We start from the raw sequence: 12,403 nt of genomic DNA on the forward strand, positions 1-12,403 counted from the left end.
TAACTTCTACCCTAATAGCCTCCTTTTTGTCATGAGCGAACCGTCATAGCTTCTGCTTGATGGGTTTGGCCTTGCCATCGACATTTAAGGAGTGCTCGATCAAGTTCCGAGGTACACCGGGCATGTCAGCGGGTTTCCATGCGAACACACTCACGTTGCTTCTCAAGAACCTGACGAGCGTGTCTTCCTATTTAGGATCCAGGTTGGCCCCGATAAGGGCCGTTTTGCTGGGATCACTATCGACCAGCTGGATCTCTATGTGCTCTTTGGACTTGATGTTCTTGCGTGGGGCCTCGAGCTCTGGGATCTCTAGGTGATCGGCTAGGGTCTTCTTGGCGTCGAGCGTGGTCTCGGCCATGCGAATAGAGAGGTCGTGAGCCTCTACTATTTTGAAGCTGTCATCCTCGCAGGTGTAAGCTGCGTATACGTTGCCCCTGAGAGTTAGAACCCCCTTCTCAGTAGGCATCTTGAGCACCAAATACCTGTAGTGAGGTATGGCCATGAACTTGGTGAGCACTGGTCGGCCAATGATAGCATGGTAGGTGCCTTCGAAGTTGGCGACCATGAAGTTAACATAGTCGATGCAGAAGTGGTCTAGGGTACCAAATTGCATAGGTAGCATGATCTGCCCGAGAGGTGTGGAGCTCTGTCCGGGGAGAACACCCTAGAACTGTGCCTCGTATGGCTTGAGATCAGCCTGGGTTATCTTCAGGGCTGGCAAACTGTTCTTAAACAGTATATCGATGGAACTGCCGCCATCAATCAGCACTCTATCGAACTAAACCTTGTTGATACAAGGATCGAGAACCAGAGGAAAACGCCTTGGCTCAGGTATTGCAGCCCATTGGTCCTTTCTGCTGAAGGAGATCTCGCGGTGAGACCAAGGAGGGAGCCACGGATCGATGATGAGGTTGTCGACATTGGCCACGTTCAAGCAAGCGCGGGTGAGCAGCTTGCGCTCTCATTTGGTCTCGATGGACACTCTACCCCCAATGATGGTGTGGACGTGGTCGGTTGGCTTGACATACTTGTGACGGGGATCTACGTCTTCATCATCGTTGTCCTCATTACGCTGCTCCCCGGTGTCGTTAGGCTTGTCGGATGTATCCGGAGCCTGTTGGCGCGTGTAGATAGATTTGAGAACACGACAATTCTCCATGGTATGGTTTGACTTGGGGTGGAGCTGGTAGGGTCCTTTCAATGCTTTGGTGTAGTCTTCTTCATAGTTGCAATGTCCGCCACCTTTTTTAACAATGTTGACTTCGCCGTCATCTTCCCGAGCACGCTTGCCCCTGTAATTGTCATGGTGATTACACCGCTGATTACGCTGGTCGTGGTGGTCGCGAGAATCAATGCGCTGGTTGTGGCGATCAAAACTATCGTTCCGACCACGGTTGTCATGGTAGTCGTCGTGGTGTGGGGGGTGGTCGGAACATGGAACCCTTGCTGCTTCTTCGATGATTATCTTTTTAGCATCATTGGCATCCGCATATTTTTTAGCAGTGGCTAGGAGCGCTGTGACCGATTCAGGTCTTTTGCGGAGGAGCTTGTCCCTTAGGGCATCGTGGAAGTGGAGACCAGTGATGAAAGCCTTGATTGCCTCATTGTTGGAGATTGACGGGACCTTGATGCGCATCTCTGAGAAGCATCGGACGTACTCGCACAGTGGCTCATCTTTGCAATCTCGAATCCGCTGCAGATCATATTTGTTGTCGGGTTGTTCGCAAGTAGCAATGAAGTTGTCGATGAATCCTTGCTTGAGCTCTTGCCAAGAATCAAAGTAGTTCGCCGGTAAGCTAACCAGCCATTGGTGGCCTGCATGGCCGACGGCGATTGGGAAGTAATTAGACATGACGTGCTCGTTAGCCATGGCTGATCTGCACGTGGTTTCATAGAGCATGACCCATAACTCGGGGTTCTCCTTGCCATCGTACTTCTAGAGTTTTTCGAGCTTGAAGTTTTTGGGCCATATGACTTGGCGAAGGTGAGGAGTAAACTGCTTCAAACCCAGAGGGCCGTGGGTAGTATCATATTCCATACGGCAATAGCTTTCGTGGGATGCAGGATCATTGGCTCTTTGGTTAATGCGATCGCGCAGATCGCGTTCTCCAAGGGAATGGCGGAGATCGTTATTGCCATCACGGCGATCCCGATTGCCACCCTAGTTGACCCTGCGATCGTGGTTATCATGGCGATTGTCACGGTTGTCTCGTCGATTATCGTCCTGGTTGTTGCGGTGATTGTCATCCCGACCACCATCATGACCACCGTTTCCGCCTTGACTGTTGTCTAATGGGTCGTTGTTGCGTGAGCCACATTGGTTGGGTGACTGTGGACGACTTGAGTACTAATGACTGTGGCTTGATTCGACTGAGACGGATGGAGCTCGGGCTTGATTTGCAATCTCTGTGGTCTGGGCTATAGCAGCCGTCAGGTGGGCTTGTACATCATCACAAATTGCCTAGATTTCTGGGGTATTGGGTAGTCGTTGCATTGTCGCCATAGCAACAGCTACGTTGGCGCTTGGAGTCTTGAAGACCTGCTTTTCCCCTACTATATCAAAGGCATTGTTGAGATCGCGTGGCTAGAACCTTATGCGTCGTGCCTCCTCTTTTGCCTCGGCTTCGGCTTGTCTGCGATTAAACCGGTCAATATTGCGTGCCTCGCGTGCTAGCCTTTCTTGTTCTGTTTTGCCAACTGCCGGTGGTTCGTCATTACTGACGACATTGATCAGGTCTCCTCGCCTTGGTGGGAAAGATGGGAATCGTGGGAAACCCAGGGAGTGGTCTGGGATATCCAGATCGTATTCAACTTCTTCATTGTCACGACGCTGGAGCTCAGTGTGGATGGAGCCAATAGATGCGATGCTGGACGGGGAGCTTGAACCGCCCTCTTGAACTATGTGGACCGACCCTTCTTGATACTCCTCGATCCGAACCATGTTGACGAAGTTGCGGGGCTTTGGCCGAGGTCGATGTATAGAACATAGATCTGAGCAGCGTTGTATATTGTGCACGTAGTTGGAAGTAGTGTTTCGCAGGCCGTAGGGCTGAGCCTGGTAGTTCTCCATCGAGGCTTCACACTCGGAGAGCCGGAGACCCATCGCGGGGGCTGGTCGGCGACGAACGGAGCGCCCTTCAGGATTAGATGCGACCACGAGATTGTGGGTAGTGGTTACCTGCTCGGTAGGTTGATTTTGAATCGAATCTACTAGAGCTAGGGTTTCAGCAAGCTTGGTGCCGACCCGATCGATGGAGTCGAGGAGGTCGGTGTTGTCGATCTACCTCCCTTTATAGCAAGGAAGCGAACGATGGGTTGTCGGCATGGCTGAAGACGATGCTGGTGTGGCCGGAGCCAGGTCCAATGTGGTCAAAGCCGTAGCCAATGCCGGTGAAGTAGTGGTCGACGCAGATTGGATCCACGCCTCCTCTATGGTCATGGCGATGAAGTTGTCGGAGCTAGTGGTCCAGGTGATCAGGCCGATGGTGAACGTGAGGCCGTTCGGTGTAGCCATGGAACCGGGGATGATGACCATCTTGTTCTTCTAGGGAGCAGTACGCACACCCCCTACCTGGCATGCCACTATCGATGAAATATGGTCGGCAGTCTATCTAGGGGTATGCCCAAGGTAGTAGATTATCGGCAGATAGGTGCGCAAGCTACGAACGAGATGGTGACGCAAGATAGACATGAGGTTTTATCCAGGTTCGGTCGCCGTGAAGGCGTAATACCTATGTCCTACGTCTGGTTGTATTGCTGTATGTCAATGAGATGTTTTTTGAGAGGGGTCCCCTACCCACCTTATATAGTCTGGGGGGTAGGGTTACAGATCTAGAAACTAATCCTAACTAGTTACAATTGCCATAGGTGGCCGGATAAGGATTCCTATTCTAACCGACCAGGATCTTGCTTGATGTCCAAGTCTACCTTGATTCCTTGTGCGGGACTCCGAGCAGATTGGCTGGGCCACGCGTCGTCTTCTAGTGGGCCAGACCCCCTGGTCCGGGCCGGCCCAAGCCTAGCCGTAAGGGTATAGGGGTTAATACCCCCCACAATATGCATTTATATTCTAGTGAGTGCTAACACCCTTGAAAATGCTTTGAAAATATGCTAACACACATGCACAAAGGTGATACACATTGTGTTTGGCACTTGGGAGCAAGGGTGAAGTGATTGAAGAAAAGATAGGGTTCACTGAGGTGGACCGAAAGCTGGTCCCCATGGGACCGGACATGTTTGGTGCATAACCCTAGGTGTTGGTCGGTCTATAGAAGACTGACTGGATTCGGCACGAGTCCGGTCATGAGTGACCGGATGCGTCCGGTCGCTCCGAGAGCTCTCTAGAATGAACCAGATGTTGGCGGCGTAGTCCGACCGGACATGACTGTGGCGAGTCCAGTCGTGATGATGTGGCGCTCGGGCATTCTGGCTGAGGGTGACCGAACACTGGGCGAGTCCGGTCAGTGCTGACCGGACGTGTCTGGTCCATAAAAACCCTCTCTAGAACCTCTCTGAGTGCGACCGGACACTAAGGCATTGCGAGTCTAGAAAGTGGACCAGACGTGTCTGGTGCGAGTGCAGTAAGCGCGCGTGAAGGAATTGGTGCGCGCCAATGGTAACTTTCAAATGGCTAGTACACATGGTGAGTTTTGGGCGATCGGACTCTGGTGACCAGACATGTCCGGTACACCCTGTAGCACGTTCGGTCGACGCGTAGTCTGCCCACTAAAGGGGTCAATGGGTATGTTGAGTGTGAGGTCTCTATAAATAGATGTTGGTCGGCTTGGGCTCATATCTTTGGCCATTTTCATTGACAATACAACCTTGTGAGCATAGCCATTCATCTCTCACTCACCTTGCTTGATTGATTCATCATTTGGTGAGATTGGAGAGTATCCAAGTGCATTGCTTGAGTGATTGCATCTAGAGGCACTTGGTGATTGTGTTTCGCTGTGGATTTCTCTTGTTACTCTTGGTGTTTGCCACACCTAGATGGCTTGGAGCAGCAAGGATCATTGAGTGGAGGGTGGTGTTTGTCTCTAGCTCCAATCATGGTGATTGTAAGGGGTTCTTGAGCCTTCCCTGTGGGAGTTCACAAAAGGCATCTCTAGTAGATTGCTCGTGACATTGAGCATCCTCATCTTGTGTTGGTTGTGTGGCACCCTTTGTGGGTTAGGCTTGTGATGCCTATTAGCGCGTGAACCTCCAAGTTGAGTGATTGTCACAACGGGGACTAGCTTACCGGCAAGCAAGTGAACCTCGAAAGAAAAATCTTGTGTCATCTTGGTCCGAGGATTTCTTTGATATTCTTTGATTGATTGCTTGCCACGGCAGTATAATCTACTCTACCTATCTATTGTATTTACTTTGCCATATATCTTGAGTAGTGGTAGTTTACCTAGTTGTTTAGCTAGCTCTTAGTTTTAGTTAGCTCTCTTGCTAGTTCACCTAGGAGTAAAGTAGTGACATAGCCTTTGTGTGCCTAGTGATCTTAGCTAACTAGACTTGTGGATAGTTGGCTTGCTTTTCTCTCCTTAGTGCTAGTGCAAAACTTGCATTACACCATTTAGTTAACTAACCACTTTGTCTTAGTGTTGTTGTAGAAAATTTTATCAGGCTATTCAACCCCCTCTAGCCTTTTAGGACCTTTCAAGTGGTATCGGAGAAGGTACACCGTTGATTTAAGGCTTCACAACCTACGGTGTTAAAATGGCTTTAATCAACAACACCAAAAGGCCACTCCAATTTGACGGCACAAACTATGGCTATTGGAAAGCAAAAATGACCACACAGCTCAAGTCAATCAATAGAAAGATATGGAAGGTGGTGGAGACAAAGTTTGAGGTTGCAAATCCGGAGCAACCTACCGCGGCCGAAGAAGAGAAGCTTCAAAATAATGACATTGCTCTAAGTGATATTCATGATTCAATTAGCCAAGATGTGTTTGAGCAAATCAAGAACATGGAGATGGCTCATGATGCTTGGGTGAAGCTAGAAGAGTCATATGAAGGCACACAAGCGGTAATGGGCACCAAAGCTTACATTCTTAAGGAGAAATTTGCTAGCTTCAAGATAAAGGAAGATGAGACCGTGCCAGAGATATTCAATAGGCTCCAAGTACTAGTCAATGATCTCAAGGCACTTGGTGAGGAAGTGAAGGACAAGGACTTCTCTCATAAGTTCTTAAGATGTCTACCTTCAAGATTTGGCATGTTGGTCACTATTCATGTGAGAAAGTGGTTTGGACATAATGACAGCAAACCAAGTACTTGGTGATGTGATCACGAAGGATGCCTACCGTGAGGACAAAGAGGAGATTGAGAAGAAGGATGACAAGAAAGATGACAATAAGAAGAGCATGGCATTCGAAGCCACTTCATCCAAGAACAAAGGCAAGAAGAAAGTAGAATCAAGTGAGGATGAAGAAGCAAGCACTTGTGAAGAGGTTGATGATGAAGACCTAGCTCTCTTTGTGAGAAGATTTGGTAAATTCATGAAGAAGAAGGGCTATGGTGCAAGAAAGAAGAGAGATCAATCAAAGAACAAGAAATTCACAAGAAGATGCTACAAGTGTGGAAGTAAGGATCATCTCATTGGTGATTGTCCTTACAATAGTGGCAATGATGATGATGACAAGAAGAAGGGCAAGAAAGAAAAGAAGGAGAAGAAGATGATCATCATGAAGAAGAAGAAAGGAGAATCATATATGGTCACTTGGGATAGTGATGCTTCTTCAAGTGATGATGACAATGATAGTGATGATGAGAAGAGGGCAAGCAAGAAGAAGGCACTTGCAAACATTGCTATCAACAACAAGCCTTCTCTCTTTGATGCTCCTTCATCGACATGCTTCATGGCTAAGCCAACTAAGGTACAATCTGATGATGAGAGTAGTGAGAGTGAGAGTGATGATGAGGAGTACTCTAAGGAGGACCTCATGGACATGTTAGAACAAGCTCACTCTTATATGGAGAAAAGAGGAAGGAGTGCAAAGAATTGCACAAGAAGCATGAAGCTCTTGAGCAATCCTTTGATGAGCTCAATGCATCTCATGAGAGGCTAATGGAAGCCCATGAGAAGCTTGAGAAGGCTAACTCTAAGCTTGAAAAGGCACACTCCTCTTCCTTGACCAAAGCAAGAAGGAGATTGTTCAAACATGCAACATAGGAGTAACATGTGATTTACTTAATAAAACTTTCTATACTTCTATTATTGTTGCTCCCACTAACCCCTCTTGTAGCTCATCCACAACTACCACTTCATCTATGCACTTCATCTATGAGTGATGTTTTCACTTGTGATGCCTCACTTATGGTTGAAAATGAGACCTTAAAAAAGGAGGTCAATGAGCTCACTCATGCTTTAGGCTAGGCCTATGACGGTGAGGCCCGCTTGCTTAAGTGCTTGGGTAGCCAAAGGTTCTCTCTTAACAAAGAGGAATTGGGCTATATCCCAAGAATGGCAAGGCGGCTTTTGCAACTCACAAAACTAGTTTTTTGAAGGGCAATGGTTGGTTTTGCACTAGTTGCAAGAAAGTTGGGCATATAGAGCAAGCATGCAAGAATAAGAAGAACAATGCAAATGTATCCTCTATTTGTTTTGATTCTTGCTATATGCTTTCCAAGGATACTAATGGTGTAAAGGCTAAGTTTATTGGTGCTCCCATTGTTGGCCCAAAGAAGAAGGCGCTGATCATGTCCTGACCGGACGCGTCCGGTCGTTACGAAAGTTGGAGCCGCGATCAACTGATCGGACGCTGCCAGCATCCGATCACATGCCACCGAACGCATCCAGTCATATTTTCACTGCTCTAGAACCTTTCTATACTCGACCGGTCGATCTGCCGCCAGCGTCTGGTCACTGCTGCTGCCAAGACTCTTGATCGGGGTGTCCGGTCACTGTGCATCTAGCGTCCGGTCACTTTTGTGAGCTCGTTTCTTCGCGATCTTGCGTATGGCTTGGTTCCTATCTTCGTGCTTGGACTTTGCTTGATATCTTGGGTCTTCTTTTGTGCTCCTTAGGGTCTTGCTTATGGTGTTGATCATCGGATCATCACGTCACCTTTGTCCAAGTCATGTCTTGCATCCTATTGAACTACAAAACAATCACTTGCAAATTCATTAGTCCAATTTGGTTGTATTGGTCATCAAACACCAAAATCCAAAGTAAATGGGCCTAGGGTCCATTTTCCTTACAACCAAAAAGGGGGGAGATTGAAAGCATCTAGGACAATAGTTGGGTTTAGATGATTAATGACGACACGAGATTACTATGACTAGCGTGTGTTTTGCAGCGGCTTTATAAGTTAGGTGATGGTAATAGTGATTGATTGAGCACTTATGGATTTCATGCCCCTATTGATGGTATTCAATTTCAGTTTTCAAAGGAAGGACATGAAGATCAAGGATTAGCTAGTTCTAAGAGTCATTGGAGTTGAAGGACACTTAGATTAGTTATAGGTTCTTTTATTTTTTTCGTTTGGTCATACTATAAAGGGTCTTGGATAGGTAGCTTGACCTAGGCAAGTCTAGTGAGTGGGTGTGGTGCATACTTGTCAAATCTAGCGCTAGGTAGCTCAGATGAAGCCCAAGATCATGGGAAGATCGAACAAATTAAATTGGAGCTTGAAATGGAAGATTGCAGAAACAGAGAGCAGCGGACAGGGTGGTGTACACTGGACCGGGGAGCGGACCGGCGGTCCGGTGTGCCGGACTAGGGCACCGCCCCATTTGAGCAGAGGATACATTTGTTGGGCTGCTTGGCCAGCACCCACCAGACTAGTGGTCCAGTGCACCGGCCCTGTGGTCCGGTGCAGTCAAAGGGTAACGACTAGTTACTAGTCATTTGAGGGTCACCGGACTGGCGGTCCGGTGTGAACAGGACCTGTCCGGTGCGCCCAAAAAAGCTGAGTTGAGGGCCAATGGCTAGTTCCTTGCCTTGGGGCTATTTTCCCCCCTCAACTCGTGTGTTGAGGTTCTGTTGCCCATTTGTTCAGCTGAAGAAACACATTGGAGAGCAAGGGAGTGCAATAGCCTAGTAGGGTGATTGAGATTTGATAATCGCAAGATTACAGACCTCATTAGTGCAAAGAGAGTAGCAAGTGTGCATCCACTCTTCTCATTAGGCTTGGTTGGGTCTAGTGAGAGTTCATGCTTGTTACTCTTGGTGATCGGCATCACCTAGACGGCTCGGTGGTGATAGGGAGTTTGGTGATCATCCGTTGGAGCTTGTGGATGACCCAACTCATCTTTGTGAGTGGTTGTGGGTGATTCACCGCATTGGAGTGGCCAAGAATCAGCCCGTAGAGAGCACTTGATCCTTGTGTAGACCAAGGGGGGCCGATACCCTTGCGTGGGCGATCCAACGAAGACTAGTGGGGAGTGCCGACTCTCCGATACCTCAGGAAAATGTCATCGTGTTCCTTTCGCCTATATTTACTTTGAGCAATTACTTTTGAGCATTTACATTCTAGTATTTACTTACTAGAATTGCCATGCTAGAATAGCATTGGAACCTAGGGTGCAAAACTTTTGTACGGTAGAACAATAGAAATCACTTTTAGACACTAGGGGTGAAATGGGCTAAGTGTAGGACTTAATTATTGCAAGTAATTTTAGAATAGCTCAATTCACCCCCTCTCTTAGGCATCTTGATCCTTTCAAAACTATTGCATCTGTTTTGACCCTATTATATCAAAAAATTGCTAGTGCAACAGGGTCAAAAATTAGTAGTGCCAGCATGAACGCAGCGGGATCGACTAAACAAATCTAGAGAGACCGGTTAGGCCGATGTAGAGCTCGTTCTTCACTTGGATAAGCTCCTGAACTTCTCTTAGGAAGACCCGTCAGGGAGGAGCACATGGAGGTTGCCTTAGGACTAGCAAGGCCACCTAGAACGCCACCGAATCTCGCTGGGAGATATGAATAACAACAAGGTAGGGTGTAGTAGATTGATTTTGACGACCGGAAGTTCGGATTCTCAATCAGCCATGATCCTCACGTATATATAGAGGGGCTGGTCTTATCCTAGTAGGAAACAAGTCCAAATCGTAATCTCTAAGTTTCCTAGGTCCAAAATAGGTCAGAAACCGACTTGGAAACAAACTGAGTTAGTACTGGATTTGAAGAAGCTTTCACGGTTACAAAAATGGTTAGCCAAGCGCTCAGACGTCCGGACGGACGCCCGCGTATGCTGCTGCGCCTACCCATGTGCTGCTGTGCCCCATGCCTGCTGTTGCTGTTGCACCAACCCATGTGCGGCTACGCCCCATGCCTGCTGTTGTTGCTATGCTGGCCCACGCCTACTACTACGCCTACACATGGGGACCGCCTACACCTATGCTAGCTCCGCATGCCTGCTCATGAAACACTTGCAACATTGCACTTGCTACTCCTCAATCGAATGAAGAGTGGTAGTCTTGGGAAGCGCGGTGCCTGCCATCTCCTGTTCAAGCTACTCCTCAATCGAACGAAGAGTGGCGTCAGGTGCACTGGTAGTTGACTCAGGAATGGAAGGCCTTACTATCTTAAAGGAGAGTGTCGTCGACGGTAGAGGAGAGAACACCGAGGGAAGCTGCGTTGAACTGACTGTAGGAGTATAGGACCCGATCTCTTGAATCACAACGATACAAGAAGTTGGGCAACATCTTAACCCTCAATTGGTGATCTTGAGTGATCCATGGAGCGAAGCATGAAGACTAAAGGAAAGTCTAGTTCTAAGCATGAACAATCTTACTACTATTCCCATTGATTGCATCCCCTCGGGTTGGCTCCCAGGATCCCGATTGAGCATCTCAATGGTGGCCCGGAGACTCACCACCTTCCTCTTACTCCGGCGGTAACATTCAAATCGACCGATGTCCTAAAGGTAGCCAGGTGGCCCAAAGATTAAGGGCTCGACCAAAATAGCCCAAACAAGATATTTCTCCCAAGTGCGGCGTGGAGGTGGACGACACATCACCCGTGTCTTGACACTCTCGACAAGGCACCTTAGAGGTCTCCTCGACATGAAGGTTGTGGGATGGTGCTAAGCCCGAATGCCAAAACACTTAGTTCGTTTCTCGCTTGACCCAACTTGGTTGTCTAGCGAGGAGAGACTCGAAGAGATCTCTCTGCACCAACAAGATGAACAGTGCCAGGCAAATCTGAGCAGTTGGATTTTAATTTAACGTATGGTATGAGATCGGTGGACGTACCGAAAACAACGTCGATTTGATGAGACAATTAGAAAATAGCCTTCTTAATTACATATATGTAGCGGTGTTTAATAAAGAATGAGCAGGATCAATTTAAAGTTCTGATCCTAAAAGGTCCTAATGGCTAGAGGGGGGTGAATAGCCTAATAAAAATTTCTACAACAACACTTAACAAAATGGTTAGACAATTATGAGGCGAAGCAAGTGTTGCGTTAGCCTACTCAAAATGCAAGCCACCTACCACAATTCTAGTTTAGATAGTATCTATTCACACAATAGCTATGACACTACTCTATGTTAATGTGCTCTCAAAGGCTAACTAAAGAGCCACACCAACCAATCAAGCAAGCTCTCACAACTAGCTACACTAAAGAGCTTGTCAACTAGTTTGCGGTAAAGTAAAAAGAGTGATCAAGAAGGTTATACCGCCGTGTAGATGAAGGAACCAATCAATCACAAGGATGAATAACAATGAAGACAAATCACCTCAGAATCAATGATGAACACAATGATTTTTTACCGAGGTTCACTTGCTTGCCGGCAAGCTAGTCCTCGTTGTGGCGATTCACTCACTAGGAGGTCACGCACTAATTGGCTTCACACGCCAAACCCTCAATAGGGTGCCGCACAACCAACACAAGATGAGGATCACACAAGCCACGAGCAATCCACTAGAGTACCTTTTGGCGCTTCGCCAGGGAAAGGTCAAGAACCCCTCATAATCACCATGATCAGAGCCAGAGACAATCACCACCCTCTGCTCAACGATCCTCGCTGCTCCAAGCTGTCTAGGTGGCGGCAACCACCAAGAGTAACAAGCGAAATCCACAGCAAAACACGAACACCAAGTGCCTCTAGATGCAAACACTCAAGCAATGCACTTGGATTCACTCCCAATCTCACTATGATGATGAATCAATGATAGAGATGAGTGGGAGGGCTTTGGCTAAGCTCACAAGGTTGCTACGTCAATGAAAATGGCCAAAGGTTATGAGCTACAGCCGGCCATGGGGCTTAAATAGAAGCCCCCACAAAATACAGCCGTTATACCCCTTCACTGGGCATAAAACGGGCTGATCGGATGCTCCGGTCCAACTGACCGGACGCTGCCCCTCAGCGTCCGGTCGCCTGATGGCGGCCACATGTCTCCTACATTCATCAGTGAACGTTTGATCTCAATGGTCGACATGTTGACCGGACGCTCTGATA

Source organism: Miscanthus floridulus, chromosome 9 (assembly GCF_019320115.1).
Source record: "Miscanthus floridulus cultivar M001 chromosome 9, ASM1932011v1, whole genome shotgun sequence".
Taxonomy (NCBI): Eukaryota; Viridiplantae; Streptophyta; class Magnoliopsida; order Poales; family Poaceae; genus Miscanthus; species Miscanthus floridulus.